We start from the raw sequence: 27376 nt of genomic DNA on the forward strand, positions 1-27376 counted from the left end.
TCCACTTCAGGTACATCGTTAATTACATTATTTGAAATCAGATGACTGGAGGTGCCATCAAAAATAAATTAAAGACAAGTGCACAGTCAAGACAGACAAGCCACAGTCAAAGTAAAGCTTCTTCTGCAGCCCCCAAATTATTGACTGCTTATTTAGTTATGAGGTTACTGAAAAAAAGATCATGGAATCACACACTGCCATGTAAATGTAATGCCGCATTACATAGTAAATAGAATTCCAAGTAACAATTTTTCCTTTAAAACGCAGAATTCCTTTAATTCTCGCAGATTTAAGAACGTCTGGAACTAAGGGTCGGATTTATGTAACAGTACATGCTTTGAGAGGTGACGTCACTCGGACTAAAGCGGTAAGCTGTGACGCAATGACAGTTCACTGAACGATTTATAAGTGCATGGTTAGTCAACAATATAGAAGACTTACAAAACAGTGGGCGTTGTGTAACCTAATCCTTTACCAGTTACATGTCAGTGTCCGCATTATCATTTTCGGTTCCGGTCACACTGTGGAGCTGACAGCTGCTTTCATTGTCTAATGACTTTGACACTAACTGTGTGGTCTCATTTTCATTTCTAAGTATTAATCACGGTGGCCAAGGGGTGTTTTTTTTTTGTTACTTGTATGCGCACGGATGGTCACTCTCAGGTGTTGGGCAAATCCAGCTCCCCAGCTCGGTGTCGGCTTAAGTAGTGTGAATTCTTCAGTGACACTGAAAAGACCTGCACGGACTGCTCAGACTCTTCCAAATTGGTTCATTGAACTAGGTCTGTCTTATGCGGACAGTAGCCGTATCCGCTTACGAGGCTTCGTGGCTGCTCACACCCTCCTCTCTCTCAGACCGGACGACTGCTGCTGCTGATGTAAAATGTTCTGTGTGTGGGTTGGGAAATGAACATCATCACTGAATGAAAACGCATTTGGAACTCACTCATTGCCTACAGAAACGGTGCCAGTTATATAACAATCTTCTGTGAGTAATAAGGGGGGAAAACCTTTCGCGTTTCTGTGAGATTGTTCCTTTAAATTGGGATCCTGTTCTTGCTGCTTCAGTTGAGGTAAGTGTAAATTTCCCTCCTGCGTGGCTGTGTTTTAATTTGATAATCATCTCATATCATTTGCGTGTCCGGGGTCGCGCAACTTTTTTTTTTCTTGGATTTAAATGTGGGATCGCGTAGTGGGATAGGTGAAAGCACTCAAAACTGAATTATGTACACAACACGCTAAGTGCCATTCATGCGTAAGTCATTAACATTATTTCTATACGTACAGTTATTTTTATAAATTCTCGGAGTTGTCAGCTTTTCTGTGACTAATAACTGTTTAATAATTGGTTTGCATTCTGGATGTAATGTCAATTTTGTTCTGTTCTGGTATTTTGATGGTAAAACTTGAACGATTCCTTGTTGGAAGTCTGTATTTGTTACTAATATATATATTTTCTTAATATCTTCTTCTAAATGTTTAGATTTTTAGTTTCTTTCCGATTTTTAATCTGTGTATTTACATCAGATTTCCTGTACAAGACCAGCACAGATTTTCATTAACAACGAACGTTTACTTACTAAACTGCTGAATGCATTTACTAATGTGTTACATGATCAAATCAGAATCGCTTTCCACGCAAATGAAAATTAAAAAAACGTGCGTTTAGGCGGTTTCTACGTAGAGACATAATATTGTACTGCACAGTATATCTTTATTATCAATATTTTACTTCTGTGTTGCCACTATGTTTCAAAGTGTTGTCTTATATTTAGTGGATTAATGAAGTTTATACGTAAAGAGTTTCATATCCTTTGTAATAATTTAAAGCGATAAAGTGTAACAGTACACTTTAAGATTAGTTTTGCTGTGTTTTTGCGACAAATCTAGATATTAATGCTAATAAATACATATAGACAATTACTCTGTATGTGATACTTGAAATTTCATCATTTTCGTAAAAGGTTTATCATGTCTTAACAGCAACCTGCTTCGGAGGTATTAAAGAGAAGAAAATGGCATGTACTGTAGGTTGAAAGTTTTTATTTTTATGGAGCTGTTCTCAAAATCTAAATTGTAAGGGTTGCCAGGTCATTACTGTGCAGTGCAATATTTTTTTGCAGTTGTGGTGTTTCGATTGAAGTGCACAGAGGGAGGGATATCTTTAATTACTTTTAATATTTCTGTTGACATTTTGTTTTTGAATAGGAATGAGAACTACACTAAATTGAAGCTCGTGTGGTTCCAGAGAACTCCACAGCAGAGATGCATATTCTTCTAACAGTCCAGGCTTTACAAAATAACGCTTAGATTTTTGCATTTAAATACTAATTGTCTTACAGGAAGGGATGAACAAGATTGTGCAAAATCTAGTCTGTACCTTAACATGCTGGTTAACAAAATGCAGTGGCAAAATACAATATTTAAATTTTTCTGTGTTGTTTTAAGTTATTTTCTTCTAATGCATGTTACTTTGTTGCGTGTGCTAATATCTCAGATTTTGCATTCCTTCTCTTTGCAAGAACAACTATGATTCCATCTTTCATTATGCGTCTTGTGTTCGTTGAGGCATTTGACGTCTTCCAATAAGCACTGCTAACTGGAACTTTTCAAAATTGATCCAAACAGCTAATGCAGTCCTGATGCCCTATTCGTTGTCCCACAAGGAGCTACAGTAATCATTAATTATTTGATGTTCAGCCGCTAGATAAGTATATTTAAAAACATGTACCAAAATGCAAGTGTAATATGGAGAATATAGTAAGGTGAACATAAACTTCAAATGTACATACCGTATCCCTGAACATTTAAAACCTGCTCTCAAATCATTTACCATGTGCATCCAGTAATGGAGCATAACACAAAAACAGCGAATGTATCGCCTTATTTCCAACCATTAGAATATTATATTGAAAAAGAGGAGCAGGAATAACCATTATTTGAGCTTTGGGACAGCCTAAGCCAGAATGTGTAAATACACTAGAGGTTGTATTCACAATCTGCTGTCCAGCTGCTAATACATTGCTAATTGCTAATTGTAAGTGGAACTTGGCAGAATAGTTTGTACGTATTCTGGTTTGTATTTAATCATGTGCTTGCTTGCCCCAAAGGTTTTTGTTATCTAACAAACTTATCCCAGATTTTCAAAGACGATAATAACCTTTCCACTAGGTGGCAGATTGTTCTCTGGTGAGATTTTTTATTTTATTTTATATATCTGTGGTAAATGTGTAATTCATATATCTAAAAAACTGTTACCTTAATAGCATTCCTCTTATATGAAATATAAATATATTGATAGGCATTTTAAACACAATAAATGCATATTGGAGCCAATGGGTTTTGTTGCATTTTAATGCCTCTAATTATATACAAATGTAAAGTTTTAAAATGTAAAGAAATATGAAGTTTTTTGTAGATGTCAACCATTTAGTTGTCAAATCTTAAACCTGTTGATTTAGGTAAAAGTATGTGTATTTCTGTTTTTTTCTTCTAATACGTTTCTGTAGTTGTTGTTTCCTTGACAACAAATAATGAAGGATAGCAGCCTTTGAATATCTGACATTCTTTTTTACTGATGCTGAAAATTATAAACTCTACAGTGCATTTAAGATTATGATTTAGCAATAATTCTGTACATCTGATGAAATATACCCTTTCATTTGAGTATAAATGAAATATTATTTTAAGTACTGTATGTGGTTGAAGTTCAAAGTTTAACAGTAGTTGTTTGTGTTTTAATTCTAGAAGATTTATTAATGTTGAGGATATTAACATTAACTTCTACATTGGTCTTGAAAATGTTTAACATGCTGATAAGAATTTCTGACAGGTTATCCGGTTGTTCTTGGCAACCTGGCAGTTCTTACAAAATACACACAGCTCATCTAATGTAGCAATCAATTCATCTTGAAGGCAATTGCTGATGTAAATTGATTTTGAAAACAGTCTACACTACAGCTGGCCTCTGTCCACTTATTGTTTAAAATTATAACTGCTGAAAAACAATTTTTAATGCATGACGTCTATACTGGTACTGGATGTCATTTCATGTGACAAAACGTGGTCACTTTTTCTATTCCTCTGTTAGACAAGAGCATTAATGTTCAAGGACTCAATAGAAAATCCACATTTGCCATAAATATGTCAAATATGTTAAGGATGCACATGTGACCAAAGTCACCTTTGCTCTGCAATGTGATTTGGAATCATAATATCACTAAAGGACCATCTTGACATCTCACATTTTCCTTTAAGTGTTGCCTTGTATGTTTTGAAAATGTTTTATTTTTCTAAGAGAAAGTAGTATTACCAATAGATTACTTGAAATATACAATAAATAATTTAAATGCTTTTAAGTTTGACATCTTTTAAATCAGGCAGAGAAAACATCTTTAAACAATGTTTAACAATGTTTTTGATATACCAAAACAGCAGAAAAACAATTCAAGAAAGTAATCAACTAATTTTGCTGGCATTCTCAGTTTTTTCCATCTTAATATTTAAATCATATTTTTAAAATGATCAAATTTGCTGCTCAAGATTATTCACTCCCTTTATCAACTGTAACTAAAGGGGATTATAGTGAAATTCTGGGTGTATGTTTTACATACTGTATATAAGTAACCTAAAGTATACTATGACTTTAAATATTGTATTTATGTGGTAACGCAACAGGGAACCAGCAGAATGAGCTAAAGGAGACCTCCCTCAGCCCAGGCAGCTGAGGTCCCTGCTACGCGCAGGGAGGGCGTTGTCGTCACCATGTCCAAACTAGCTCCGCTACGTGTTTCATACGGTAGCTAGACTATTCACTGGAGTCTTAACATTTGTGCCACATGCCGAAAATTTTATTTTAGGTATTCAGTAAATATTTATATGATTTAGCTTCGTAATAAATATTGTCTATTATTATAACACGTTTTTAATGTTGTACACATTTATCCCTTAACCACAGCTGCGTCATACACACTATGAACTTGACTCTATCTGTCTCGTTTCATTTGAATTTGTTTTCATTTATGTACAGTAGATCTTAATTTTATTCAGCTTTATTGGTACTAACACTGTACTTCCAAAGAATCCTGCCTAAGAAGTTATTTGTACTAACAATGTGCTTCCAAAGAAGTCCTGCCTAAGAATCCTTAGCAACACTGCAGTGGTAGCCTGAATATTATGTCTAAACATACTCAAATGTATTGAGGTTGTCTGTTTCTTATTTGAGCCATGCATAGATACTGTAAATAAAATAGCACAGTATGATCTATAATTAATTGCGATTCACTGTGACTTACAAATTATCACACAGAATAATTACAAAAATTCAGAGGTCTTTTATTAAGGTTTAATTCGTAGCTGTTCTGATTAAGAAATATTTTTCATTTCTTTCTGAAAAACCTATTTTTGGAATGTGTAAATGTGTTAGTCTACCATATTCTTTACTGAAGATATTTGTTTTATTAACATAATTTTTACCTTTTATTAATCATTAATCACTTCCTATCCCCACCTGTCTAGTTTATTGGCATGAATGCTTTAGGTATGATTTGATATTCACTCTAAAATGTATGGTGTTTGTCAGAAATGTGCTACTGTTTCGTCTTATTTTTGTCTTCAGATTTTACAACAATTAAAAATAATTGAGCTGATGAGAAAGAAAGACACATAAATTGACTGTCTGCCTGTATCACATACTGTAAATGTTTATGGCTGAAACACTAGATTACTTTTATCTCTTTTTCTGTAATGTTAATTGCTTTATGTTCTATTTCTGATTTTTATCATCTGTTAAACTGTTACAGAAAATTATAGGATATTTGGAGATATTTGTTATAGCTAAGATTAAGGAAGATATTTTAGAAAATCCTTTTTTCCTTAGCTGGTCTAGGATTAAAAGTGACTGTGTTTTGTCGGCGCTCTTACTTTAAATATTGAAAGCAGTGGTACAAAGAGATGGATGTTTTTCTACACAATATAGATCTGGTTTGCATTTATAACAATTTTTTTTTAATTACTAGAGAATTAATGTTTTATCATTTTATTTCTGACTTCAGAGTACAGGCAAATGAGGAAGATTAGTTAGCAGCTAAACATAAAGAATGAAGGGTTATTCAGAGAAAGGAGTCAGATTAATAAGATTGGTTAAGTTTGGGCAGTGAAATGGGGAGAAATGTCAACAATACAAATATACCTGGAGAACATTAGTAATTAAATATACTAAAACCAGACCAGGATATAGAGTATCATTCACTCCAAGTATGCTGTCTATGTTGTCTGCTTAAGGTAAATTTTTACTTCTTCTGAGTGGTTTAGGTTCTTTTAGTGAAAGTTTATTTTAATACCACATCACAATTAATTGATATCATCAAGGGAGCTGGTTCCTAAAGAAACACACTCAGTTGTATGAAGTCTTGCTGAATACTGTAACATTTCTGTGAGTGAAAAAAGTCTGAGAATTGTGTTAAAATGTCAATGTTAATGTCTTAAAGTTTCTTAATATGTTTCAGAATTGTTATTGGGCTTACTTTAATTAAAAAAAAACAGCAGAATACATTTGTTATTTGTAAAATAGTTTATGTCCGTCAAAATCACCTCTGGCTCCATTAGAATCAATGTATTGGAAAATATGCTTTTTTAGAATTTTGAAATTCACTGGCTCTCAAAAACCTCTTACAGGCTGAAAAAAACTGGCCAATGTGATAACCTAAGTATATTAATGAGTTGCTTTTCCTTGTTTCCTCAAGGTTGTATTTGTATTTGGAAATACAGACCTGGCTGTTAATCTCTAACAGTCCCTGACCTGTAAGACCTTTTCTATTGAAGGAAATTACATAGGTGCATGGACTAAAAGCAGTAATATATTACCATATGTCCTTCATGTGCTAAGCTATACATTTTGAATGCTGTAAATAACCATGAGCTATTGCACCCTGTGGATTTGAAGCAAGCTGTATCCTATTCTGATGCTAAACAGTCTGTCATTTTCAATTTCTTTAATTCATCACAGGAAATCATTGGCCTTTTGCCTTTGCACTGTCAGGGATGAAGGAGATACTATCCTGTGATGGTGTCATAATTGAAATAGTTCTTTCTTGGAATTTTTAATTTGCCTGTCATTCCCTTTTAATCAAAGTAATCAGCAAACTAATTTTAAAGAAGCATATGTATTTAGGCTTTTTACAATATGAGCAAAACTAGATTCCATAGCAGAACATGAATTTTAAAAAAAGGAGGTTAATATGACCTTAATCATGCTGTGGCATTGTTAAAATACAGTATATGGTTTAAATTTCTGTTAAAATAGGATTGGCACTGCCTTAGTCATCCTGGCAATGCACAAGTCACTGATTATATGGTCATTTCTGAATAACAAATTCACCATCTGTGATGTTTATTCGACATTGTGCTTTATTAACATTTTATTTTTCTTCCAAAGGAAGAACTATAACTAAGGTAGAAGTGAGGCATTCTTCTTAGTATTCCAACATTTAATACAAGAGAAAGATAAGAGCATTTTAGCGCACGCTGAAATGTTTAAGGATGCTAAAAAATACCTAGTTCATATTGCAAGTCCTGGATCAGAAAAAAGATTTTCAAAAGTCATTCAAGTCTTGTATTGTCTTAAGCTCCCAGTGTCTCAGTCCTATTGCAAGAGAAAGCCTGAAGTTAATGCAATGTTCCACACCAAACAGTTCAGTTTTGGCAGATTTCAGATATGAAATGGAGTTAAACAGGAACAGAGAAAGCGAATCTCACAGGCTCCTCAAATATTAGAATAATTATGTTCTTATGATAATTGTGTCTTCTTTATTGAAAAATAACACGAAACAAGAGTCACAAAGGCAAAATACTATTGAAAGAATAATAAATTGTTTTGGATTAGTGGCTTGCTAAGGGAAATGTCCTTAATTTACCATAGTCACTACGGTAATCTCAAGGTAAGCATCTGAGTTACTTTTTCCAACCGCATTTCTTTTTTTCTTTCAAACACCTAGCCAAAGATGGACCTTCTAGAGTTAAGGAAATTAAGAGACTCTTCTCAGGATCTACATCTGGGGTAGGCCATGAAGAAACTGCCTTTTAGCCCTCTGGTTTGTGCGTTATTAGCATGTCAAGATCCATTCCATTTTCCAAGACAGAAAGTGATTCTGATATGAATTCCATATAAATCCATTTTTATAGAGCCAAGGATCCGACTTTGAAAGAGTTCAAGCTGAAATGTGATTTTTTTTTTTTACCTGAAAATACAATGTTTGATTAATCATGTACAGTATTTTAAGATAAGATCACTTTATTGGCTATATACAATTTCTTGTATTAGGAATTTGTCTTTTCACATACCCCAACTTGCTCTCCATGAGACACACAGACAGGGAGAGAAGCGTGGGGTCAGAGTGCAGGTTCAGCTATTTATACAGCTCCCCTGGAGCAGTTAGGGTTAAGGGCCTTGCTCAAGGGCCCAATGGAGTAGGATTCCTCTGCTGGCCACTGGCTACGAACTGGCAACCTAACAGCTACAGGCCCAGATCTTTATCCACAGAGCCACTGCACCGCCCCGAAAAATAAGATCACTTTATTGGCCATATTCAATTTCTAGTATTAGGAATTTGTCTTTTTTCGCATACCCCAACTTGCTCTCCGTGAGACACACAGATAGGGAGAGAAGCTTGGGGTCAGAGCGCGGGGTCAGCCCATTTTTACAGAGCCCTGGTTACTAGTGATCAAATTGATCCAGATTGTTTTCCTGAAGTTTGTCTTCTTTTTTAAAGGATTTTTAAAATAATAATATTTATATATGGTCTAAATAATATAATAGTTTAAAGTGCTTTTAAATTTTAGATGCATTGTTTAAAAGTCACCAAAACATCAAATCCAGTGTCACAACTATTGTAACGAAAATGCATTCCACTGAACAGTGAGTTAAGAATTTAGAGTTTTGTTCAAAGTTTTGAGCTATGTATAATAAGTACAGCATGTCTGCAAAATACAGCAGGATATGTTATCAAGGTGCACACATAACATAAATGCTTTAGGCCCCACACATTCTGTACACATACAGTATGTGTACAAGCCTGGGTTGGGAGTGAAGAGGCTTTAGTCATTAATCCTCTTAAAATCACCGGGATTGGTTTTAATGACTAACTAGTAAGATACATTTCACTAAAGGTAGCACCTCAGTGATGTATTCCATTCAGGCAATACCCCATGCTGGTAATAAAATTGCAGTTTTGTATGCAGTGTTTAAACTATGAGAGAATGTTCCCTGAGGTGACCAGGCACCACTGTGGCAGGCACTGACTTTGCCAGCTTTTCATTTGGTCTTTTAAAGGAATAACTGAATCATTCAAGCGAAAACTGATACTGTGAAACAAGAACACAAACTTAGGTTTGGATGGCAGTGTGCAGTAGGAAAAACTGAAGAATGAGAAGTGATGTAATTTTAAGGCCGAACATAATGGAACGTTCCAATTATTGTAAGTTAAACCCCATTTTGTACACCGCTGGAAAGCTGCTTTCTTTGTATCCTATTACTGAAAGCAATTAAACTATTTTGAGCCTTTTTGTTTCCATTAATATTCCATATTAAAATGGTCTTCAGCAAGGTTTATGCCTTGCCCGTGTTTTCAAAGAACCTTTAAAACAGTTTTATTTTACTTTCTTATAAAGTACTATCACATATGACAAAGCTGTCCCCTCATTCTATCAGCTGTTACCACAAGATGCAGTGAGGTCAAGAATTGATAACATGCAATAAATCATACAATAAGCCAACTGCCAAGGCTGGGATTTGAACTCCACGGTTACGATCTGTTTCCTTTTTTTCCACATAACTGCTATAATCGGAAAGAGCAGCACATTACTGCCAAAACTCAGCACTGCCTTGAAATAAATAGTTGTATAATCTCTGTATCACTCTGCAGTTTTAATGATTCCAGTACAGCATGCCAGGCGAGACACAGTCATCAATTATGGTCAAGTCCAACAGAAATAAAATGTCCTTTTTCTGGGATAAGGGAAAAAAAACAAAATTAGCCATGCTAATTTTGAGTTGGCAAAGCTGATATTGGCCCCTTCTACACTCTATCCAGATGCTTAAAAGTGAGAAGAAAAAAATGACAGCCTTTGGGCACTAGAAGATACTATTCCAATTAGAGTTCCCTAAAAACTGTGAATGGAAATTATGGTGTCTAGTTAGTCAAAGTGACCACTTTTTAATTTACTCTCCTTTGGCTCAACGCTGGCATAGCCTGAAAGTTAGGTAACTGATGACACTGCAGCCTGAAAAGCCTTTAATGTTACAGAGCATGATGTTAGGAAAGTAGGTTACTAGGCCGTGTTCTGCAAGCTTAAACTGAATGCCAGCCAGAATATTGCTCGAGCTGCTTAGTGTGACTGTCCATGCTGAAATGGGAAAGGATTGCTCACTCATACTGTGCTGTGTGTGGCTGGCTATACCTTTAACAAAGCCGGCATTTTCCTGCAAAGTCGTACTAAATGTTCAGACACTGACTGTTAACTCCTAACACACTAACCTTCTGTCATTTTCATGGATTAATAAGGCAGCGAGCATTCTTTAACAGGGTTTTTTTTTTTGCATTCAGAGGTCAGAAAGTTTGTTTAAATTTTTGTTTGTCATTTCCTTTTACTGCTAAACTTTAAGAATGCTTAAGCAAATGTGTTCAGAAATGTTACGCTGAAAGCACATACTGTATACAGTATAGTGTAAGATGTTAACAGATGATAACAGGAGAAGATTGCATTTTTTCTGCCAATTGCTGCAGTATGTACCCCATACCATCACATTTCTAAAACAATTTAAGTATTCCTGAGCTGTAATTGGTTTTTCAATGGCGGGTGGCAAACACTTAAGCTGTGTGTAGTTTCATATGCCATATGCTGTTTGCTTTTTGGATTGCTTTCACAAATTAATTAGTTTCTCATTTTAGTTGCATCATTCCATGGTACTAATCGGGTTTCTTTGACAATCACACAACCCCATTTAAGATAACATTGGTGTAACAGTCAAGAGTTCATTCTCATACACCACCAATGTAGGCCAGGCTGTTGACATACTGTAGAGTGCATCACTGAAGGTTTCCATTATTAAGAAGATGAAGGTTCTGTAAGACTTTAAGACCAAAGTGTAGAATTAACCTTACTTTATAGAAAAGTCTGATGTGTCATTCCCCATAGTTTCCTTTTCTTTTCCAAGATGCATCTTGATTTTAATGAATATTTACATAAACAGAGTGCTAACTATAAAGTACAGTGGAAATTGGACCCTTTTACTAACTTTTATTGCTGTGTTTATAGAAAATGTAACACTTTAAACAAGAGCTTCCTGTATGATATCTCTTTAAAGGGCATTAACCCTTATCTGAGGTGTGTTTACTTTAAGAACCTTATTTTGGTAACTTTAATGTACTTTGTAACTTGTGTACTGCACTTTTATAGCATGACTCATTTAAGTAGATCAAAGAAGGTCTTGCCATAAAAGCACAGTGGACTGAACAGGGAAATGTACGGATAGTTTGGGTGAAACGCATTTCTCTTCTTCTCTCAGAAAACTGAAGGTGGGATTTGGGCTATGTTTCCAGCAGCTTTCCATCTGTTAAGAGGTGTCAGTGAAAAAGATACTGTGCCATATGCCTCTGATTACAATATTCGGAGCTCTGTAGGGAGAGTACTGAGGCAGCACATGCCCTCTGCTGGTAGAAAAAAATATAAAGCACTGACCTGTAAATGATCTGGATTTACAGTATCTAGTTAAGAAAGCAGAGATCACATGTGAAGAAAGAAACTAATTTAATGTGGGGGCGCTATTGTTTTTTAGTAAGATTTCACACCCCAAAGTACATTGATACCTGAAAAGAAAGTAGTTGTTTAGGGAGGGAAAAAATGAAAAGACCATTAAGCCAGAGAAACTGTGGAATCATTATAAATATTTTTTTTAAACAATCTGGTGAAGCTTGGTTAGAAACTGAAGCCAAAGGCCACACATGTCCATTTTAAGTGTTACTCTATGTAAGAAGGTCACAAAAATTGTGTTTTTACTTCATAGGTCAAAAAATGATTTTTTTGCAAAGACGATACCACAGGTATTGTGATGGGATTATTAACATTCTCCTTTTCCCCCTAGTTTGTTAAAAAAAAGCTTTTATTGATGAAGCTGCTTCTTTAAACAGTTAAACTTATTTCAAGACATATTTCCGTTTTAAGACCTACATTAAATGAGTTACAAATGACAAAAATATTGCGTTGTAATGTATTTAATTTGGGGACATAATGAAATAATTTACATTTAATTTTTATATCCAAGTCTTTTTTGTGCTGTAACTTTTTGTGCTGTAGAACTCAATTCCAAGTTTACACTTCATCATATAAAGGAACTCAAGAAAAGTATTTTTCTAATTTCTCTTGAATGACTTCTGTTGCCTCCTGAAACTGTTACACATGACTGGAGCAAGCATGTCTGGTATTTGTGTCACTCTTTTTAACCTTTTAACCATGACAGATGATATGTTCCTTCCTCCACTGTTATATAACTAACTCCAAGTACGTCACGGCACACTCTACTGATATCTCTGTGCTCAGAACGGAGTCTTTGTAGTTACTGGCTGCAGGGTGTTATCTACTGGGGCATAATTAGACACTTAATTGATTTTGTTTTTCCGTTTGTGTATTTTCCCCAATGTACGATATTTTGAAGTTTTTTCTGCCTTCATGTTCTGTCTGTAATTAGAGATATCTTGTTGACAAGTGTTCTTATTTGTGGTGAGAGTCTATATTCCAAGCCTGTTTCTTTGAAAAAGTGCTATTTTTATCTGGAAAATAAAGATAAATTAAAACACCAGCATGAAGAAGGAAAAGCAATGTATTACATCCCCAATGAAAAATCCACCTGCTGTTTTCTCAGAGAATATTGACACTGCTAAAGTTTTTTATATAGTAGAAGATGCAGGACGAATGTTAAAGAGCTGATTCACGATTCATTGATGAAAGATTGCCCCAAGAATATTTAGTCTGCTTATACCCCCAAATGTAATAAAATATTTATGTTGTTTGCCTATTAAGGAGACCTGAGAGTTTGCAAATAAATTAAGATCAGGTTCAGCCCATTTGTTTTAATAGGTTTCAGCTTCTATAAATACACTGTACCTATCAGTATACACTGTGTAGCTCAAGATGCCAGACTACAAGGCTTAAAAGTACCTTATTCTGTCCTATTTCTGGTTCATATCCCTTCTGCCAGGCTTCAGTGTCTTCTAATTAGTTGTGCTATTATTACTTTGTTTTGTCTGGTCCTGTTTATTCTTATGCCTTCAGGTTGTTAATCCTCTGTTTGCTAAGCCTTCAGCTGTCCCACTGCACGAAGAGTTACTTCAGGTGCAGTATTTGTGTGTGTATAAGTTTAGAAAGATCTTTCACAAGCTGAGATATTTGGTTTTAGACCTATATCTAAGCCCATGGGATGCATGTTTTACTCTTGCATCTAACACTAGTAAAAACTAGTTTGGGTGTGTGTATTTGACATGTTGGCCGTGAATACAAACAAGTCAGCCCATGCCCATTACAATATACAGAATACATATAGTGTTAATGAAAAAGACAGGAAGCTAAAATGTATGTGTACTACTTTGGATCTTTTTGAAATGTTATGATGTATATCGTGTGCTGTGACATATTCTTGAACTCAGTTAAGTCCCAACCTGGTGGCTATGAACTGAATTATCTTGTTTATGTTCTACAGGATATGTGACATGAGGCCTTTTATATCCAATGTACTGTATGATGAGATTCTTATAGAAGGGAGGAATGATGAATGGGGAATTCATTCATCTTGGATAATCTATAAACCTTTGATGACCATAATGATAATATTATATTTACTGTTATATTACTACTGTTATATTTTTATAAAACACTTTTCATAACACTTCATCTCAAGGTGCTTTACAATAAAATAAGACAAAGACAAGAAGTAATAGAGAGTGGTATGCATAAATTGCTACAGTAAATTACTGTACAAATAAAACAGAATTAAAGTCTAGTGTCTACATGTTATATAAGATAGAGTTGAAAGTGCTGACGGATTATTTTCTATTTTATTCTTAAATCCTCAGGGATTCCACACGGGGAAGCTAAAATTGGTGATATACTGTATTCTTCTGTATTTTATTTATAGCTAGGCTCAGAGCAGCTACTGTAAGGTCGGAACATTCTGCATCTTGTTAAGAATATATTTGGATGCACCAACAAACACTGCATTGCAATAGTTACCTTGGAAAAAAGGCAAAAGCAAGCAATTATTATTAAAAGCATCCAACAAAAAGGACACCATAACAGCATTGCATACAATGATTTCTGACCTGAGTACCTGATTGATTCCAAAACTGTTCTTCGTCAAATTGAAGTCACACACTGGGTAAGACCATAACTTCAGTCTTGTCATAGTTTAAACTTGTCAACGTAAAACATTTTTGTTGCATTGTTTTTAATGTAAGCACTATGGCTGGGCAAATTAAACTTGATTAAACTGTGTGGATTTTAATTTGGGTATTATTGGCATAGAAGTGAAAACTGATTCTATATCTACAAAGAATCTGACTTACTGGTAACCTAAATATTGGAAAGAATGGAACAAAGAACTGATCCCTCTGGCACACCTGATGTTACCAGCTTTACCAAGGAGAAAAAACACAGACTATTCTCTGTCACTCAGTTAACATTTAAGCCTTGATAGACCATTTCCACAATTACCAGCAACCATCCGTAATCATTTCTGCAAAATGACATGATCAACAGAATTCAAGGCAATACAGATGTCCAGGACAAAAAACAGGATGGGTAAAAATAAAGTCCACAGTCTTCAGAAAATCACGAGTAATGCTGACAAGGGTTTCAATACTATTTATTGACCTGGGCCAGGCTGAAATGGCTCATACAGCTTATTAGCAGAAATGTGAATGTTCAAATGAATAGCATCGTTCTATTCCAGATGCTTTGCTTAACTATTAAGTAAAATAGGTTGGAGTCTTACGTTCTGCTTTTTTGACAGAGGGGTGATAAGAGCAAATTTAAGGGCTGAGTGAACACATGCAGATCTTGGTGACTCAGTGATGATATGCATGACAATGAGACAGATAATTGCAAATCGTACACGGAGCAAGACAGTGGGAATAGGTTCCAGGAACATGTGGTTAGTTTCATTTTAGTGATTATTTCAGATAACTGCAGCAAAAAGAGATGGTATGAAACTTTGCATCGACTAAGCTTGAAAGTACGGAAACTGTTCTCGGATGTGGAATCACATGATACAGTCTGACTTCTGATGTTATCAATTACCAGGGAGTCTTTAAAGATCGGTGTTGAAAGCTGAGAATAACAGCTGATGCATGGGTAGTTGGGCGATGGTTTTTCTACATATGAGAACACTTTGAGTCAGAATTAATAAGATTGAGCTTTCAGTAGTAATAGATTGGATTGAAGTATGTAAAGAGATCGGGCAGTATTCAAGAATTATTTATTTAAAATCATCCTAAATATTAGTTCAATATTAAACGTTTAATTAAATAGCAATGATAATGTGGTATTTGTTTTGGTTCACCTGTGTAACATCTATGTATGATATTCATTTTCATACTGCAGTGCTTTGAGTGTACAGAGACCATACTTCAGCAAACTAGTTTTCCTTCAAAAGAACATAGGCACTGTGGGCTATAGTCAATTAATCTAGCGATTTTTCAAATGCTTTATCCAATACAGGGTCCCACTGAGTCAGAGACTATCCCTGCAAGTAATGGGAACGAGGCACAATACACCTCGTTCACAAGACACCAGTCCATTGCAGGGCAGACACACAGACACAATTACGCTCGCACTCACACATTAGGGACAGCTTTTCCAGAAGTCAGTTTACCTACAAGTATGTCTCTGGATTGTGGGAGGAAACCAGAACACCCAGAGGAAATCCACACAAACACAAGGAGAACATACAAACACCAGGCCGATGGAGGTCTGGAATTGAAGCCAGAGCCCCAGTGCTGTGAAGCAGCAATGCTAACCAGTGCGAAACCATGCTGCCCAGCCATAGTTCCATCTTCCTTAAAGATTGTTTGACTTGTGTTACTTGTTGCTTCTTAAAGTGTTACTTTTGAAATTGACTAATGTAATGCTATACTCGCTGCGGTATCAAAATCCACATTGAACAAACTCCAGTACGTCCAAAATTCAGCAGCCAGGATCCTGACCAGGTCTAGTGCACACATTACTCTTATCCTGACGTCTTTGCACTGGCTTCCTGTCAAGTTTCGTGTCGACTTCAAAATGCTCACCTATAAGGCTCTGCATGGCTTGGCACCTCAGTACCTGTCTGAGCTATTATCACCCTACTACCCATCTCGCAAACTTCGCTCCTCTAATTCTGGTCTCCTAACTGTCCCCCAAACCCGTCTACACTCTATCGGACTCTAACAGGTCCTGTTATGCCTCTAGGCTCTGGAACTCTCTCCCCAAGGATATCAGAGAGTGACCTTCTCTAAACTCCTTCAAGTCCAGACTCAAAACCTTCTTCTTTAGAAGAGCCTGGTTCCATTCTTTACCCCTCTGTTTCTAATAACTCCTAATATTTAGTACCACCGTCTCTAAATGCCTTTCGAAATATTTACCTATCCTAAGGTCTCTGCGTATACATATGTGGCTATGCATCAAGCCACTGATAAAAAGAGTCCTACAAACGAGAGAAAAATACCTATTTGTGTTTGTAAATGTTAAAGATAACCAGAGGCTAATGGCACAAAAAATAACTAGGAGAATGAATCATGTGTTTCAGGAAATATTCTTGCAGCGTGAAGACATTACCCATGACAAGGTTGTTTGTTATACTGAGTGTGTTGGGTCTTTTTAGCATCAGTATTTCTGCTCTTATTCCAGCCAAAATAGATTTTTCAGCTCTTAACCAAACCAGCAGTACTTCACTCTTTGTAGACAAGCACAGGATAGAACATGCACGTTGCTGCTGTAGGACCCTGACCTCCTGGCAACCTGGAATTCAATTAAAGATCCACTGGTGATTCAGATCCTTGAGGCAGTGAGTTGCACATCCCTTCTTCCAGTGCCCTAGAATAGTGACCCACATTTTCCTTTACATACCATTTAAGGTAAATGTGATATTCTAGGTTTTGAGGATCATGCCCTCCCCTACCAATCATTAAAAGACAAATAGTTCGGATACTTTCCACCCCCTGTATTTACTTCTTTCTGAATTTTTTGTAGGTGTTGAAAAAGAAATGCAAAGCAATAAGCTCCTGACATTCTTGCTTTTGTACGAGTTTTTTATTAGAAAAAACTGTCCTAACACAATATTTCTGCAGAAGACGAGATTCAAGTAATAGCGTTTATTGCCAGTGTTATTAAATCTCATTCAGAAAATGAAAAACAAAATTGCTACTCCACTAGTCATGATAAATGCATTTATTTGTTTCTCCATTACTGAAATGAAATTTTCTTAAAAACAGTTAATTTCTTTACTGAACATTTTAATTCACCATCTGCCTTCATCGTTTTTCTTTGTTAGTAAATTATTGCCTTTTGTGGATTTACAGTATTTGCTTTTGTTATAATAATAATAATAATTGCTTACATTTATATAGCGCTTTTCTGGACACTCCACTCAAAGCGCTTTACAGGTAATGGGGACTCCCCTCCACCACCACCAATGTGCAGCATCCACCTGGATGATGCGACGGCAGCCATAGTGCGCCAGAACGCTCACCACACATCAGCGATCAGTGGGGAGGAGAGCAGAGTAATTAAGCCAATTTATAGAGGGGGATTGTTAGGAGGCCATGATTGATAAAGGCCGCTGGGAAATTTGGCCAGGACGCCGGGGTACACCCCTACTCTTTTCGAGAAACACCCTGGGATTTTTAATGACCACAGAGAGTCAGGACCTCGGTTTTACGTCTCATCCGAAGGCTATTGTATAAGGCTATTGTACTTTTGCCCAAGGTTTTCTTGTTTATATGAGTGAAATATTAATATTAATGTAAGAAATTGTTTTTAGGTCTACTTAATTTATTTACCATTTAATAAGAATGTTTAGTACAAGTAAAACTATGAATATTTGTAGGTGGAATGTCTAATGTATCTTTTGCAAAGCACTGCGCATAATTTGGGGCCTTAAATTAAACAGATATTTAATTCCTGTGTTTTCTGTATTTCTTTAGAAATATAATTTTAATTTTACTATGTTGTATAACAAATATTGAGAAGTCTGTAAAGTTAGTAATCCATACCCATTGAATCGCATTACTGAAACAGTGCTAAAAATTCTGAGAATTCAAAACTGGGTGTGTTTAGGATGAAAAACAGAAAAATAGGGTTTAATACTGAACATTGTATCACCAAATGTTCACAATAATGGCCATATCACATGAGCAAACGGACATGAGCTAAATTTAGCTGATAAAGGCACCTATTTGGTGCACAGTCAGGGGACTTTACATTTAAGAGCCTGCTATTTGTGCATCCTGTATAAGAGTTAGATGGATTATTACGGATCTGAGCTGTCGTTTCTGGCAAACATAATAAGCCACTGACCTAGTAACACAGTGCATTTCTTATTGCTTCAATATGTTCAGCTCTTTTTTGTTCTTTTTTTTTCTGGAAATGAAGAACAGGAAACCTCAGGCTTTGCAGGGCTGTGTCTAATTTTGCCTTTTTTGTATTACAAATTTACTTTTTGCTAAATGTGTGAAACAACTTCCTGTATCTTGATTTCCTCTTAAAATGAGTCCTAGATCTTTTATCACTCTTTGATTCCATCTAATGATCATTTTATTTATTTTTTGGCCATACCATGGCATGTCTTCAGACATGACATACAGAACAAGAATTTAAAAAAATCTTCTGAATGATTACCATAATGCTTTACATTTGTTCTGCATAGCAATGAGTACAGTAACTGGAAGAAGGTTCAGTTTCATTAGTCATACAGTATATTTATGCTGCCACAGTGGCAATCTTCTCATCACCACCTTTATAATCAAACAGCTTATTTTCTGGATTAAATGTCATTCTACTTGAGGTAGTGTTGGCAATGTGTAATGAAGCTGACTAAAACTAAATAGGAACAAGTAATAGGTTAATTCCATGCTGAAAAGAGAAGAAAAAAACACAACGTTTCGGCTGTGGAGCCTTCTTCGGGTGTAAGATAACCCGAACCTTCTCTTACACCCGATGAAGGCTCCACAGCAGAAACATTGTGTTTTCTTTCTTCTCTTTTCAGCACGGAATAAACCTATTACTCGTTCCTTTGCAGCCTACGCATGCTGGCGCAGCTACCTACCTGAACTTAAACTAAATAGTTGTTGTTTTTTTTCATTGGAGATTGCCTCTCCTCATAAAGATCAAAAGTTTGACTTTTGCTGCTTCTTATTAAAAGTAAAGACTCATTGCTCATGCTTCTGACTTTGGCATTGTTAACCTCAGACATAAAACTGGAAAGCTCCTCTCATAATTGAATCGAAACATACAGTATAGTACATGAACCACTTAAAACCTTCACACCCATGCTTGAAAGATTGATGTGCTATTGATAACTTTCAGTAAAATATATTTTCCACATCTGCAATGGACTGGAGTTCCGTCCAAGGTGTTACCAGCCTTGTGCCTGTTGCTTGCCAAGATAGTCTCCTGCTCCTCCGTGACCCTGAATTGGATGAAGAGGTTAGAAAATGGATGGAGGGATACAGATCATAGATAAAGCTTCATGTAATGTGCAAGCTTTTATAAATCCATTATAAGTTTGCATACAGAATATACCAACAGTTGCAGATGAAGATCCCCTCTGCCACAGATGCATTCAGGTACCCAGTATGTACTGTATCTACACTTTTTGGGAGTGTCCTGTACTGGGCTGATGTCCTGTCAGATGCAACTGGATTGGTTGTGCCAGTGAATCCAAGAGTACTGCTGCTTTTAAGCGTACTGTCACATTTTGATGTCTTTTGCACTAACGTCAGCCAGAATATCTGTTTTGCAGGCCAGGTGGACACTGATATAATCAAACTCGGTTGAATTCATTTGCAGAAATTGTTCTTGTAGAACAATTTATATCCAAGTGGTCTGTGCAAATGCAACAAACTGTCAGCCTGGACAGATGCTTTTTTATTCCCAGAAGTCTGCGTAGCCCCCTTTCCTTTAAGATTCCTGTTGTTGAAACGCTCTTAATTGCTTAATTAAATGTTTGGATTGTTCCAGAACAATTTATAAAAATGTTGTTCAGAACAAAAACAATGATGCACAATGACACGACAAATCTGCCTCCAAACCTAAATGTGCCATCATTTTTGATAAAAACCATTTCAACAAACTCTTGTGGCTCTCATGGCCACTTCATTATAGAATACAAAAGAATGTGAAGAAAATAGTGCAGTGCAGAGGATGCTAACAGACAGCTTAAATGTATTCTTTTCTATGCTAAATTGTATGGTAGGTTATCATTTTAAAATTGAAACGCAAGGATGAATACTATTGAATAACAAGGATTTTAATCTTCTTTAATTAACATGTCAGCTTAAGGTATGGCCTGTTAACATAGTTCAATCCTGTTAAGAGATAAGATCACTTTATTGGCCATATACAGTTTCTTTCATTAGGAATTTGTCTTTTTGCATATCCCAACTTGCTCTCAATGAGACACACAGACAGGGAGAGAAGCTTGGGGTCAGAGCGCAGGGTCAGCCATTCATACGGCGTCCCTGGAGCAGCTGGGGTTAAGGGCCTTGTTCAGGGGCCCAGAGGAGTAGGATTCCTTTGCTGGTCGCAGGATTTGAACCGGCAACCTTTCAGCCACAGGTCCAGATCCTTAGCCGCACTGTCACTTTAGAGTTGTTTGTGGGTTTCTATTAACTTACTTTTTATAGTGAAGTGAATAATACATTTTAAACACATTAATATAAATTATTTTTGTAACAGTCTAAAGGATTATCGTTTGTTTTGTTTTTTTAGAATTCATTAGAGCTAGAGAATTTATTGTGTTGAAACACAAAGATGGGGGAAATCCTGAGTCTTTCATGATAGGATAAGATGATAGGAGTTTGTTCCCTACAGCAATGAAATTCATTCAAATTAGAATGAATTATTTTTACACTGAATGGAGACTCTCTGAAATATTTTACAAGGCGTTCCTTTTTAACAAAAATGAGTTTGTGCCTTTTATGCTGATTCCCTATTATTTTCTGGCTGATTAGCTAGAAAATGTTACAGCTAAAAGAATATTTCTTGCCTTGAAATGAACACCCAAGCCAGGATTCGCATACGAAACATTAAGCTTCACTAAACAAGGCAAGGGCCATCTTGTGTAAATATTACCTTTAACTTTTGTTTGCCATTTCTGAGAAAACTGTAGTCCCACTTTTCCTTTTCTAGGAAGGGAATAGAAAATGTTTCATTGCTTTTGATATGGTGTTTCTGGGCTAATACAATGGCAGTAATTACAAAGGAAATGACTAAGGTTTCAGTTATGATTTTGACAACTGACTTGTCAAGGCAAAGAAAAACTACCCAAGAAATTAATTATCCGAATCACTGGCAAATAGGCAGTCATTCTGGCATTTCAATGTTAGCCTGCAGTTACCTGTAGTAATTATATTCTGCCGTTAAATAACCTTATTTTTTATATAAATCCTGAAATCCAAACTTTTTGTATTTTCTAAAATCACACATCTGTTAACCATGGTAAAATACATTACAGATTTATATTAATCTTCCAGTAAGTCATTTAATGTGACTCCAGTCAGAGACCTGATAGTGCTTGGATAATATATTAATCTCTTTCCCTGTTAGCATTTTGAAAAATATTAAAATCCAGAAGTTTCCATTGTCTTATCTAAGAAACCATCTGGAATGAATGGTTTATGCCTTAATGTGTGTTAGGTTATATATAGTTAAGTAGGTGATTTGTGTGTGGATTGGTGCTCTTGATAGCTGCAGCACATTAATTGTATTAAATGTGTATTAGGCTTGCTTTCCAGCTTCAAAAAAGAAGTACCATAGAATTCATTAGGTTGGATTAATTTTTTAAATGTGTGCTAGAGGCTCCCAGTAATTAAAACATAATTTAGATGATTAATTGATTCTTCCTGCAATTAATCAATTCAGATGCATTTTGAATTAATGAAGTTTATTGACAAGGGACTGAATGTACACAGTATGAAATCCTTTTTCCAAGTGCATGGCTTGGAAAAGTGCTTTTCTAATATCACACTCTTTACTGTTTTCAGCTCCAAACAGCAGGATTTGAAAAGGCAGCTCTCACAGTGTTGAATTGCAATAATACCAGCAAGAGGAAAAGAAAGTGCTTAGCTCTGCTCACTGGTGTGTAGTCCTGGAGTACAATGAAATTCTTTTCTCTGTTTTTCTCTATTTGTAAGTAAGAATAATGTCAACAAATTTTGAAATAAGCAAAGCTAGTAGTGGATGGTATAGAAGTGAAAATAAACCTACAGTACTTTGCTGGCTGTGTTCCTTTCTTTACTTGCAGTACCTTTGATCACTACAGAACTGTTACCATTAAAAGGAAACAGACTTTTGAAGGTTATTCATTATCTACCTCGCTTCCCAAACATTTCCATTTTATTACACTCATATAGATAAGACTGATTCCGTTAAACTTTTATAATTTTTCCTGATGGTATATTTTAATGTGAGTCACGCAGACTTATCACCGGAGTACTGTATGTAGACCCATTAATAAACAGCTGTAATATCTATAGAGAACAATAAGAAAGTGGTAGATAGTACTTTGTTCAATAACTGTCATCTTCAGTGTTGAAAACTAGAAGATGTATCTTCTGCAAATACTCATGTATGTCATTGGCATCTGATTGGATATAAAGCATTCCTATACCCTACATTGCTGAAAGGAGCTTCAATCAATAAACTGAAGCCCCCAGGTCTTAGACTATCATTAAACACCGTGGTCTCAGAATTCATTTGCACTCAATTGATTTTTTCCTTTCTTTTGGTGTTCAGCTAGCCTCCACCTCTTTGATGATCTGATAGTTGATTGTCTTGTATTACGCACATTCCGAGTTCCAACTCATTTTTCTCTAAAAGTGCAGGCCAATTTCCTCCTTCAGGTTCAGCTGTCTCATTAAAGCATGAAAACACATTTCCCACATTCATTAAATTAAATGATCTCGGAAGGTCAGTTACTGTTCTTGATCGCTCATTTAGGTACATTGCGCATAATTGTTTAGTCAAAGGATGTCACTTTCTGTAATCATTTGGCCACTGATTTATTTGGGCTTTAACAGATTTTTTAAAAAAAAACATGCTCAGCACTTTTTTGTTAACTGCATGTACTGTATTAATAATGCTGAATGTTGTGATCAAATTAGCATAATAGGTTGTTTTTTTATAGGCTTTTTTTGCCTTTGATTATAGTCTTCTGTAGAGCCACTTCCTCACCAAGACCATACACTACATACCATTTCAACCAGCAGATTTTAAATTAGGAGAACAGCAATTCTAACATTCCTCGATATGTACTATAGGTGGTAACAGATCCTTCATCTAAGGAAGGATGCAAGTCACTGAATGATGGAACTTAATTTCTGTGTTAAGCAAATAGTGATATAATAACTTTCATTTTTTACTTTTTTATTATTCCTGGCATCAGTTCAGTGTATTAAATATTTCCGGAGGGATTAATGAAATCAAATGCTTAAAACATCAGTAAAAGCATTCTTTCAAAGTTTTAAAGTCTAATGTAACTTAAATTTCTATAATGATGACACTTGTGTAAAGGAATATCACCCATGCCTGGCTCCACAACCAGCACTTTGGCTTCGATCCAAGAACTACTTGCCCTGATACTCTCTCTATAATGCAGTATGTAGAAAGGCCATTTATGAATATGAGTACCATCCCATTATCCTATCGGCTGACCTACATAACTGAGAGGAGCTGATCTTTGTGTGGGTGGATGATGAATAATACAAAAAATATGTAGGAGTTATTTCTGAATCATATAAGATGCCTTGGATTCTGTTCTTCTAAGAGGGCAAATTCCACCACACCTACAATTTCTAATTCATATTCTTTGCTACATCATAGCATTTTTTTTTTACATGACTTTGATTGAAAATCATACTCACACAGGCACTGTTTTTACAAGGTAGTCTTTTTAATACTAGGTAATGAATGTTTTCTTTTTCTTTTGAGTCTGATTCTATTCATGTGTGGTGCAACAGACAAGCTTTTTCGACTTCGATAAACTGCACCTACATAATGTGATCAACCTGATACTACTTCAACAGGACACACCTGCAAGCAAAAAATGGCATTTTGCTCATTGTTGCTGGGACTATTCCTATTTGTCCTAGACTTTCTGAATGACTCTATATTCACATGAAAGTTCACCATTCCAATATTGGGTGATACAGAGTAATAAAATCCGATAGGGATGCAGAGTAGTATAGTGTTTGAAATTTTAGATTTCTGTAGTTGAAATACACATGTGGGACATGGTATACATGTGCCTTTTGCAGAACAAAATCAAATATATATTAAAGTTTTATGTACAGAGCATAGCCCTTAGCTATGTTCTCTAGCTCTGTGAAATGGTCAGAGCTAATTACTATTCACAAATCTATAATATCTAACACCTTTTAATTAGTAACGTTCATATCCTCCAAATAGTTACAGTACCTCATGAGTATTGTTTGTACATTAACGCCATTTTCTTGTGTTCTTAGGTATATTAATACAATCTCACAATAAATAAATTAAGTTACTGTTAACTAATGAACTAATGAAGAATATAACAAACACCATTCATCAAAAGGTTTAGTGTTATAATAGTGCATTAGCTCTAAATAAAATTGATTACTATGTAGACAAGAACCTAATTAGCACTGTGTTTTATTTAATGTGATTTATTCCCCAGAGTAACTTAAGTTCCTATTTTTATCTGTACTTTGTTGGAATATTTTTAATGAATGCAATGATATTAATATTTTTAATTGCAAGTGAATAAAGTCAACATTCTCCGTCTTCGTTGTGTAATTTGGCAAACAAGCATCAGTCTCGCTTCTTCAATGCTTTTTGTACACTTACTTAAAAGATAATAGCAGCAAATCTAAATATGACACTTTTGCAATACAGTGTTTTAGGAAGCTGGTGTTTTGTTCAGAAAGGACAGACATTTTGGCTTCATAAGCCTATCAAATAGTTAGAAACAGTTTGTAAATGGTATAAGGAAGAGGCAAACAAGTTAATCCACTCTTACTAAGAAATAACTCTTCTAGGGTAGAATGCTGAAGAACATGGGAGAGTGAATTTGGCATTAATGCTGTCTCTCCTGGTTTGGTTGCATAAATTAGTTGTTGGTCTTTATTAATTTCAACGTACAAGAAAAAATATAGAGGAAACAGTGGAAGTATATTATGTCTCACCACACTCGTATGCAGCGACTTACTAAATGGGGAAAGAATGTCATGTATGTCATAATTCTAATTTCCCTTGAGTATTTCTGGACTATAATCACTGAAAAGTCTTTACAAGCTGTTTATGTTGGAATACAGTACTTCATTTTAAATTAGGTTGGAGAAAAGGAAGATTATTTAAAACTCCTTGAGAGTTCTTTCTCTCGTGTATATTTTTTATGGAAAACAATTGAATTTGGTATCTGAATGTAAATAGTTTATTGCTGACTTACAATTGCCATTCTTTTTATAAGGAAAAAAAAGCATCTTTGCTGCATAAAAATTAAAACAAGAATATAGTCCCAACTGTGTAAGTTGAACTCTGCCTTCAAGCTGTTTGTACTCCCTGAAAGCTTTTGTTATTCAATTTGTTCATGATATGTACATCTATATGTATATAATATTTACTGTGATCTTCACATTGACTTGGTCTGTGGCCAGGAAAATATGGCACATTTTTTTCATATCACAGGTTGAAAAGGTTCATGAGATTTGCGAAGATCACCTTCACACAGTGTGTTGACATCCAGTTGGCACAGCGTCTTTACAGTGTAATAATAGGCACTGAGATTGTCTAAATGAGTTTACGCATTTGGCTCTTTTCAGCTCTATTAATATCAGGTGCTGGAAATAGATTCTAATGCAGATTTTAGTTAACAGGGTCATTTAGATCCTGTGTTGCATTTGTAGAATGTGAACTTCTGGCATTGAAGAAAATGTCACTTTTCTTTTTAAAGAGCACATTATAGTACAGTATATTCTGTTTAAAAAAAATGAATTAGCAACCCACTTTTAATTTTTTTGACCAACATATGATGGATGAAACTTTCAATGTTACTATTGTTGTTATACTCTGGGTGTTTTCATATGATAGCCACAGAAATAGAAAGACTCCTAGACAGAAGACACATGCTATACTCCTTTCCTATTAGAGATCATCACCTGTGGCTCCAGGTCAGTTTGACTGACCTATTTTAACCATACACAGATGCTACATCATTTTGCAGGATAACTCAGGGTTTCCATGGAGAGGAGGCTTAGCTTCTCATTATGTTGCAGCTTTTCTGATTAACGGCAAAAAAGACAGCTTCCATATCTTGCCATGTAACTTATACTGCATTTGCTTTATCCCTGAAGAAAAGAGACATCTTCATTAGCCGTTAATGAAGATGTTAAAGGCTTTGATTTCTGACTATTAAATTGCATATACAGTATTAGGTCAGAATACCATGCTAGAATTTATAGAAATCGGTGACTTAAAAGCTTGTTCAAAACCAGAAAATTGTGAAGTGCATAGTGGATTTTTCCATCTTCCCTGCAATTTCATCCGATGATGATCTGTACCATAAATGTGTTATGCGGTGTCATTTGTAAATAGAGAAGAAAAACTGTGTTTATAATTGAATTGGTTGAATTAAGTTTAAGGTAAAAACCTAAGATGTGAGAAACAAAGCTATGATTATAATAACTAACAAGTAGTTGCAGTTCAACTACTTGAATTATCATTCTCTCTACTAGATAAATAATCTCTTATATAATATTTTCAGTGCATCATCAGTGCTACCCACATGTAACCTGTGAAACTGGCAAGAGATGAGACCACTACAGTGTCAATGTAGTTTCATTACAGACAGCATAGATTTATTTGCCATTCAGTTTACTTTTGTTATATCATTTCTGGCTTTACATTACAGATGCAACTTCACTTGAAACCAGAACTTGAAACACTGCTTACCTGGTAGGCTTTTAGACTGAGTTATATCTAAGCATTTGCTGTAGGTGGGGGCCCTCCACTATGCGTGACAGCATGACCTACATATCAAGACTGGTAACTAGGAAAGGGAGCACTGCAAATCCAATTGTAGATAGTGAACTCTTGTTTT

At 35.4% G+C, this 27376-nt stretch overlaps 1 protein-coding gene across 1 annotated transcript in view; it reads left to right on the forward strand.

Annotated features, from left to right (window-relative positions):
* The first annotated feature begins 455 nt into the window (after window positions 1-455).
* npas2 (neuronal PAS domain protein 2) overlaps window positions 456-27376 on the forward strand; it is a 91377-nt gene continuing 64456 nt past the window's right edge. Inside the window, exon 1 of the mRNA XM_088596834.1 lies at window positions 456-1073. The gene's annotated coding sequence lies outside the window, so the exon portion shown is untranslated. The remainder of the gene's footprint in view (window positions 1074-27376) is intronic.

This window comes from Lepisosteus platostomus, chromosome 10 (genome assembly GCF_059453375.1).
Source record: "Lepisosteus platostomus isolate fLepPlt1 chromosome 10, fLepPlt1.hap1, whole genome shotgun sequence".
NCBI classification, from domain to species: Eukaryota; Metazoa; Chordata; class Actinopteri; order Semionotiformes; family Lepisosteidae; genus Lepisosteus; species Lepisosteus platostomus.